Genomic DNA, 9531 nt, shown 5'->3' with positions numbered 1-9531 from the left:
AAAAGATCTGTTTATTCTTGTTATGTTCAATAATATCCCCTTAACCGAGAATCAATAAAAAAAATAACGTAATGTGGTCGGACGCATAGCCTTTTCACCATGTTGTTACGTATATGGTATGGCCACTTGATATTTTTACAGGTGTAGGCTATAGTTACCATCTTTGCGCTCCAGATTCTGGAACATGGACGCGCAGAGTGCAGTTCGCGCTCATACCAGAACGCACCTCCCACTTACAACTTTTTTTTAAAGTTCTAGAGCCTCTCGTCCTCCAATTGTTAAAACTCGGGACGCGCTTGACATAGGGGGCATACCTCTCGGAGACTTCTGGACCGCAACTTTGACACGCAGAGAGAAATGTTCTGCACAGGGATTTCAATAGGCTACCTTTCTGAAGTTTGTGGACAATACAACTGTATTAAAGGGATTTGAGCCTCATAGACACGTCGATAAAGTGGATAAGAAATAGCACTGTTTTGAGCACATTTCGGGACTACATTTTGCCGGGTAGGTGTCTCACGAACAACTTTATTCTACTTCTGGTGCGACTTTATGATGGAAACAAGTAGGCTAGTAGCCAGTAGCCTCGTCTGTGACCGTTTGGAGACCGCGCAATCATTCTGCAGGTTGTTCTGTGCGCTCCAAAGTGCACCTCGGACGGTGTTTACTGTTCAGGCGAGATATGGCTTGGGGAAGTTATAAGAGGGATTTCTCTGGGTTACTGTCTGTGAGCTGAATGCCTGGCACTGCGTGTCTTTATTAGAAACGAGAATAGTTTTGTGATCACATTTTATATTAAAACATTTCCGAGTTTTTCCTCTTAAAATGTAGGATACTATATGTCATGTATGTCTATCCCATTATCCGCGCTTATCGATCTCACCACGAGCAACGAGCACTGACTAGCCTATAGCCAAGGTTTATATGGCCGAACATTTCTCCCCCAACATAGTTATTTTCTATCTCACTTCAAAACCGCATCCACAGAAACCTTTGAAAGCGGATCATTGTCAAGATGTGATATGGTCGGTTATATCTGCGTGTCAAAATATCTTTACCGTGTGGTGCCTAGCTCACCATTCTAGATTAAAATCTATGCGCAGCCAGAGACCCTCACAGAGAGAGTCATGCAGAATAGAGATAAGGTTCCAGCTAGGCAAAAACTGCTTGAACCGACGTTGTTTCCATCATAATAATAATTTAAATATCCTCAGTCGTTGATTTCACGTTGAATTCACGGTAGTTGACAACTCAACCAAATGTATAACTCAACCAAATTAAAACTGGACGTTGAACGGACGTCTGTGCCCAGTGGGTTGTTAGTTAGAAGCACAGCAGGCAGGTCAGGGTGGTGTGTTATCGGTTGTTGATGTTGGTTTATCCCGTTTGTGTTTGTTTGTTTTAAAGGTAATTGAATTAGAGCTTGTTATCTCACTAATCGACCAGGGTTGTCATCTCTTCTTTGTTTATTTAAACTTTAACCTGATTGGATTAGGTTGACTTGTCTTTTTTGTATACAATAGAATAGTAATGGCATGGTAATAACAACTTAATCAAATCCAAATTCTAAAAATGCTATTATTGCTGTGGTTGTGAGAATAGCACATTTGTGATTTTGAGAAACAATCACCTTGACTACTCAAGTCTACCTAATGTTATTCAGAGTCCTCTATGTCAATGACTTTGTGTGAAGAGATGTAACAAAGCATGCTAGATAAATACAAGTCAGCGAGGCAGCCAGGAAGGGCACCTAAACAAACTGAAGTCTATGAAGGGATGGGAAAAGTAAAGACCGAGATGGAGGGACAGAGAGAACGAGGGAGGAAGAGATCAGCAGAGAGAGCGAGGGAGGAAGAGATCAGCAGAGAGAGCGAGGGAGGAAGCAAACATTCCTGACTTGGTGTCTCAGCAATTTAATTAAAGAACGTCAAAGATGCTAACACACACACACACACACACACATCATTGTGAGATCCCCCCTACTTACCCCCACCCCCCCAAACACTTTGGTCTTGGACTAATCCCAGGGGTCAGCTAATAAGTGTTTGGGTCATGCCACCATGACAACTAAATAGGGGGACCCCTGATTGAGTTAATAACCCCATGATGGAAGCTAAGAGGTACAAGGTGAAGAGGATTTTGTTTGGTGTGTGTGTGTTAAACTAAAGAGTGCGAAGCAGCTATTAGAACATGAGAAGTGGTTGTGTGTGGTTGTAGTGTTATCAACAACAGCAGCAGTAGTGTAAATCCTCTCCTCTTAGCCAGGCTTAACTGTGCCCTGTGGTGCTTTGGTGGTGCTCCCTCTAGGTCCTCCAGGTCAGCTTTTACTCTGGGTTCCCCTTGTTAGGGAGCTTTTACTCTGGGTTCCCCTTGTTAGGAAGCTTTTACTCTGGGTTCCCCTTGTTAGGGAACTTTTACTCTGGGTTCCCCTTGTTAGGGAGCTTTTACTCTGGGTTCCCCTTGTTAGGAAGCTTTTACTCTGGGTTCCCCTCGTTAGGAAGCTTTTACTCTGGGTTCCCCTTGTTAGGAAGCTTTTACTCTGGGTTCCCCTTGTTAGGGAGCTTTTACTCTGGGTTCCCCTTGTTAGGGAGCTTTTACTCTGGGTTCCCCTTGTTAGGAAGCTTTTACTCTGGGTTCCCCTTGTTAGGGAGCTTTTACTCTAGGTTCCCCTTGTTAGGAAGCTTTTACTCTGGGTTGCCCTTGTTAGGAAGCTTTTACTCTGGGTTCCCCTTGTTAGGAAGCTTTTACTCTGGGTTCCCCTTGTTAGGAAGCTTTTACTCTGGGTTCCCCTTGTTAGGAAGCTTTTACTCTGGGTTCCCCTTGTTAGGGAGCTTTTACTCTGGGTTCCCCTTGTTAGGAAGCTTTTACTCTGGGTTCCCCTTGTTAGGGAGCTTTTACTCTGGGTTCCCCATTGTTAGGGAGCTTTTACTCTGGGTTCCCATTGTTAGGGAGCTTTTACTCTGGGTTCCCCATTGTTAGGGAGCTTTTACTCTGGGTTCCCATTGTTAGGGAGCTTTTACTCTGGGTTCCCCTTGTTAGGGAGCTTTTACTCTGGGTTCCCCTTGTTAGGGAGCTTTTACTCTGGGTTCCCCTTGTTAGGAAGCTTTTACTCTGGGTTCCCCATTGTTAGGAAGCTTTTACTCTGGGTTCCCCTTGTTAGGGAGCTTTTACTCTGGGTTCCCCTTGTTAGGAAGCTTTTACTCTGGGTTCCCCTTGTTAGGGAGCTTTTACTCTGGGTTCCCCTTGTTAGGGAGCTTTTACTCTGGGTTCCACATTGTTAGGAAGCTTTTACTCTGGGTTCCCCTTGTTAGGGAGCTTTTACTCTGGGTTCCCCTTGTTAGGGAGCTTTTACTCTGGGTTCCCCTTGTTAGGAAGCTTTTACTCTGGGTGTTAGGGAACTTTTACTCTGGGTTCCCCTTGTTAGGGAGCTTTTACTCTGGGTTCCCCTTGTTAGGGAGCTTTTACTCTGGGTTCCCCTTGTTAGGGAGCTTTTACTCTGGGTGTTAGGGAGCTTTTACTCTGGGTGTTAGGGAGCTTTTACTCTGGGTACCCCTTGTTAGGGAGCTTTTACTCTGGGTTCCCCTTGTTAGGGAGCTTTTACTCTGGGTTCCCCTTGTTAGGGAGCTTTTACTCTGGGATCCCCTTGTTAGGAAGCTTTTACTCTGGGTTCCCCTTGTTAGGAAGCTTTTACTCTGGGATCCCCTTGTTAGGGACCATTAAGGAATTAAAAAACCTTGAGGGATGGTCTTCTTTCTCTCTCTCTCTCTCTCTGTCTCTCTGTCTATTCTTTGGTCTCTTTCTCTCTGTTTCAACGATCTTGCTCTCCCTGTCTTTCTTTTCTTTCTCCCTCTATCTGGACTTGTTCTCTGCTCTTTCTATCACTGCCACACTGTTCTCTCCCTCACTGTCTCTCCCTACCTCTCTGCTCTTTCTATCGCTGCCACACTGTTCTCTCCCTCGCTGTCTCTCCCTACCTCTGCTCTTTCTATCGCTGCCACACTGTTCTCTCCCTCGCTGTCTCTCCCTACCTCTCTGCTCTTTCTATCGCTGCCACACTGTTCTCTCCCTCGCTGTCTCCCTACCTCTCTGCTCTTTCTATCGCTACCACACTGTTCTCTCCCTCGCTGTCTCTCCCTACCTCTCTGCTCTTTCTCCAGTCTCAGTCCAGTCTCCTGACCTGCAGCTGTGCAGACACAGACAGAGGGATGGGGCTCTGGTTCACGTGGGAGCGTTTAGAGTGTTTAAGGAAGTTGTCACCATGTGTGATAAAACAGCGAGTGTCTCCTCGAACCCAACATAAATCATCCTGATGCTGAGAAAGACAGGTTTAAATACAGTAATAGATGACTTGCATCGTATGTCTAGTATTCTCCTTCAATGCCCAAAAGAGCCAAACAGGAAGTAACATTATTATATTGAATATGTCCATTGTCCTCAATGAGTGTCTGAATGTGTTATGCCGACAGTTTGTTCTTGATCTGATGCTCCTTGGTTGGACTGAGAGGTGGTTGGAATTGACCTTTTCTTTGACCTGTGGAATTTGGCCTATAGCCGACACGTTCCACTGCTCTTTAGTAGTGTATTTACCTTTCCACAATGAATTATCTTAATGTCACAGCTTTCCTGACACTCTATGAATTGTACCGTTAGTCTGACACGGCACTGACATGTTCATCGGAGGGGAACCTATGATTCTCAGAACCCAGACCCCCTAGGGAGAGGTTTACGGGTCGCTCCCCCTTGCTCCCTTGTGGTGCACCTCCTTAAAACCCTCCCCCCCTCATCCTCGGAGCGTGTTATGTAAATCCAGGGGTCTAGTGGGAAGGTATTGAGCGTAACACACGTAGCCTTCTCATTACATTCCTCAGTGTACTACTCTGAGAGAGGAACCTTTCGTGCTCCTCACTTGAGGTAGAGAGGGATAAGTGGAGAGGTAGAGAGGGATAGGTGGAGAGGTAGAGAGGGATAGGTGGAGAGGTAGAGAGGGATAGGTGGAGAGGTAGAGAGGGATAGGTGGAGAGGTAGAGAGAGAGGGAGAGACATTTGCATATTCAGATACCTGATCAGTCTACAGACTAGTCTTATACTATACCAGAGGCTGAGTTATTTTGACTCCCTCCACCCCTCTCTCAGTTTTGACCCCCAGCCCTAATCCCCTCTCCCCAAGGGCGCAGTCTGGGTTGTGCACACACATGCCTTTTCATCCCATACAATAGCCCCTCAATCCTACACACACACACACACACACACACACACACACACACACACACACACACACACACACACACACACACACACACACACACACACACACACACACACACACACAGACACACACACACACACCCCATTCAGAGGTCCCCTGTATACACACTCAGACAGACAGTAGCCTGAGGCTACAGGGTCTTCTCAGAGCACTTCAAAGGCCTTGTCTCTCTAGCTCAGATCAGCTCCACAACTACAGCCACAACAGGTGATGAGAGAGGCCGCTTGGGAAACAGAAGGTAGAGCCACTCTTTTGCTTACTGGGAAGTTGATGGCTCAGTGTGCATATTTGTGTCAGTTATGACAGAGTGTGTTGAGGTATGCATATGTGGCTTTCGTGGTAAGTGTTTTCTGTGTTTCCCTTGGCAACAGCCTGCTCTGAGACCCAGAGCTTCATACAGCCCTGTGTTTAGACAAACAGCAGGAAAATAGACTGTTGGGATGTTATTGCAAGTGGACATTAAGACTTAACACACACACACACCACTCCACCCCCCCCCCCCCCCCACACACACACACACACACACAAGGACACACACATGCTTTGCAATGAAATGTTCTGTTACTTTCTGTACCGATGTCCAGATGTCAGACTTCCATTGAATAGACAGGCACATTCAGTGACCCCTCCTTTCTACGATAAATGAAGAGCTGTTAGCTGCTTGTTCCTGTACTCCGGCCTTCTCCCCCCCCTCTCCAAACCTCTCATACCTCTGTCCACTCCTGCTCCCCCCTACGGGTGGCAGGCGGATTAGGGGGTCAGAAGTCAGAGGGGGGGGTGCAGCTGGAGGGGCCAGTCAGAACACAGGTCAGGACAGGGAATTGACGAGGTGGAAGGAGTAGGGTCCAGGAGTGTGTGTGTGTTGGGCGGAGGGGCAGGATTGGGGGTGTAGGAGTTTTGGCAGGCAGGAAACTGGCAGGGAAGAAGGACTAGGGTCGAGGGGTTTGTGTGTGTGTGTGTGTGTGTGTGTGTGTGTGTGTGTGTGTGTGTGTGTGTGTGTGTGTGTGTGACTTCAGTTATAATTTGTTCCTTCAGGTATAGTAGACACCACACCAGTCATACCTGTATGATCACCATACCACTTGGAACATTTACCATTTCAATCAGTATAATGTGTTTGTTTGTTTACTCACGTAAAAGAGAGTCAAGTTCTCCTCCCTTCTTTACCCCCTCTTTACACCACTGTTACTCTCTGTTATCATCTATCCATAGTCACTTTAATAACTCTACCTACATGTACATCAACTAACCAGTGCCCCCCCCCCCTCCTTTACACTGCTGCTACTCTCTGTTATCATCTATCCATAGTCACTTTATTAACTCTACCTACATGTACATCAACTAACCAGTGCCCCCCCCCTCCTTTACACTGCTGTTACTCTCTGTTATCATCTATCCATAGTCACTTTAATAACTCTACCTACATGTACATACTACCTCAACTAACCGGGTTCCTCCGCATGTTGACTCCTGTACCGGCACCCCCCTGTATATAGTCTCGCTATTGTTATTTTACTGCTGCTCTTCACTTAATTGTTGTTTTTATCTCTTATTCTTATCCGTATTTTATTTAAACTGCACTGTTGGATCATAAGTAAACGTTTCACTGTAGGGTGACCTGATGTATTCAGGGCATGTGACTAATAACATTTGATTTGATTTGAACGTTAAAGGACTTGAATGAGACCTTTGTCTCGACAATACGTTTTTTTTTTATGTTTGGGAAAAAAGTATTGAAGGTTGTTTCAGGATACTTAAAGGGGCAATCTGGGATTCAAACTACAACAAAGTGGTCACCATTCAACCTTTTAATTTAAAAGTCAAAAAATGGAAGCACCAATCCCAGAATGCCCCTGTTGACTTCCCTGTTCACATACTCCTCTCCTCTCACACTACAGTGGCTCCCTGAGCCTGTGGTATCTTTGAACTTGGCCATGTTGTTAGCAGATGAGAGCTGTAGCCACTTCAAAGTGAAGGAGAACGGATCAGAAGTTAAGCAGCGACAGCATTTTATACACCAGCGGGAGAGGAGAGGGAAGTAATGAAAGTGTGGGTTTGCACCTGATGCCCTTTCATAGAGAGAGAGAGAGAGAGAGAGAGAGAGAGAGAGAGATAGACACATAAAGAGAGACAAAGGTAAGGCAAAGTTGAGATGTGGGACAAAGAAAAATAGTTTGTTGGTCTAAGTCGCTGGTCTTCAATGGCAATGCTGTCCAGTTAAAATGAGACATTCCTCTGAGGCTGAGCACAGACACTTTGTACAGCCAAGACAAGCACAGCTAGCACACTGCAGTCTGTTGAGAGTCAATCAGCTGCAGAAAATACTGAACAGACTGATGATGAAGGACTTTGATGACTTGATGGCTTTTAGACTGCCTGACCAAGGCTTGCCCCTAACTGTTCAGACTGCAGGGCTGTTATGTTTTGATGAGAGACATGATGACAGTCACAAATAGAACATGGATTTGTCCTGAGATTACATTAATGCTAGATATGTAGTTATGAATTATGTGTGTGTGTGTGTGTGTGTGTGTGTGTGTGTGTGTTGATCCAGAATAACATGGGTTGGAATGTTGTTCAATATCAGAGGAATTTATCTGTGACCAGGAGCCGTTCTTTCAGGTACGCCTAAACATTCTGCAATCTCTATCAGTGTGTGAACAACCTTTACCATGATGCACTCGGTCAATAGACAGACACGCCAATACACACACACACGCAAACTTTGCGATCCATGAGTGTGACTGCTGTGTGTAGTTGATCTGATGATAAAATCCTTTACAAAACCACAGTTACACCATAGAGACCCTACACTGTAAACCCATTGTGTTTTATATAACCTCTAGTAGCATAGATATCTGTGATGGGGGGCTCCACCGAGGGTCATGTATCCCAGGCCTCTCTGACAGAGATAACAGCGGAGATAGAGATAGCGGTGGTATTTGTTAAATACAGATCTCTCTGTATAAACCACAACAGAGCTGTACTGTCCCTGAGTGTCAGCGTGTTGAATCAATGGACTATTTTGCTGTAGGCTATTGAGGTTTATCAGTAGCATCAGTTCTAATTCACATTCTGGTCATGTGTGCGTGTGTGTGTGTCTTCTTGCGTGTGTGTGTGTGTGTCTTCTTGCGTGTGTGTGATTGAACACAAACAGAGTAGTGGTCTATGTTTGTATACTGTAGGTGAGAAGTGACTATGTATTTTATTTCTCTCTTTCCCTCGTCTTCCTCTTTCTCCCTCCTCATTCTCTCTCTCCCTCCTCATTCTCTCTCTCCCTCCTCATTCTCTCTCTCCCTCCTCATTCTCTTTCTCCCTCCTCATTCTCTCTCTCCCTCCTCATTCTCTCTCTCCCTCCTCATTCTCTCTCTCCCTCCTCATTCTCTTTCTCCCTCCTCATTCTCTCTCTCCCTCCTCATTCTCTCTCTCCCTTCTCATTCTCTTTCTCCCTCCTCATTCTCTCTCTCCCTCCTCATTTTCTCTCTCCCTCCTCATTCTCTCTCTCCCTTCTCATTCTCTCTCTCCCTCCTCATTCTCTCTCTCCCTCCTCATTCTCTCTCTCCCTCCTCATTCTCATTCTCTCTCTCCCTCCTCATTCTCTCTCTCCCTCCTCATTCTCTCTCCCTCCTCATTCTCTCTCTCCCTCCTCATTCTCTCTCTCCCTCCTCATTCTCCCTCTCCCTCTCCCTCCTCATTCTCTCTCTCCTCCTCATTCTCTCTCTCCCTCCACATTCTCCCTCTCCCTCCACATTCTCCCTCTCCCTCCTCATTCTCTCTCTCCCTCCTCATTCTCTCTCTCCCTCCTCATTCTCTCTCTCCCTCCTCTTTCTTCACTCTTCAATTTCTTCAATTTTATTTCTCTCTTTCCCTCATCTTCCTCTTTCTCCCTCCTCATTCTCTCTCTCCCTCCTCATTCTCTCTCTCCCTCCTCATTCTCTCTCTCCCTCCTCATTCTCTTTCTCCCTCCTCATTCTCTCTCTCCCTCCTCATTCTCTCTCTCCCTTCTCATTCTCTTTCTCCCTCCTCATTCTCTCTCTCCCTCCTCATTTTCTCTCTCCCTCCTCCTTCTCTCTCTCCCTTCTCATTCTCTCTCTCCCTCCTCATTCTCTCTCTCCCTCCTCATTCTCTCTCTCCCTCCTCATTCTCTCTCCCTCCTCATTCTCATTCTCTCTCTCCCTCCTCATTCTCTCTCCCTCCTCATTCTCCCTCTCCCTCCTCATTCTCCCTCTCCCTCCTCATTCTCTCTCTCCCCCCTCATTCTCCCT

General features: G+C 46.1%; 1 protein-coding gene across 1 annotated transcript in view; it reads left to right on the top strand.

Moving 5' to 3' along the window:
• Window positions 1–240: 240 nt before the first annotated feature.
• Window positions 241–9531, top strand: part of LOC110514184 (vasorin) — a 32364-nt gene continuing 23073 nt past the window's right edge. Inside the window, exon 1 of the mRNA XM_090195578.1 lies at window positions 241–507. The gene's annotated coding sequence lies outside the window, so the exon portion shown is untranslated. The remainder of the gene's footprint in view (window positions 508–9531) is intronic.

The sequence above is a fragment of the Oncorhynchus mykiss genome, chromosome 13 (genome assembly GCF_057628025.1).
Source record: "Oncorhynchus mykiss isolate SJ-2025 chromosome 13, ASM5762802v1, whole genome shotgun sequence".
Lineage (NCBI taxonomy): Eukaryota > Metazoa > Chordata > Actinopteri > Salmoniformes > Salmonidae > Oncorhynchus > Oncorhynchus mykiss.
The sequence above is the reverse complement of the archived record's forward strand: the minus strand, read 5'-3'. Positions and strand labels throughout refer to the sequence as shown.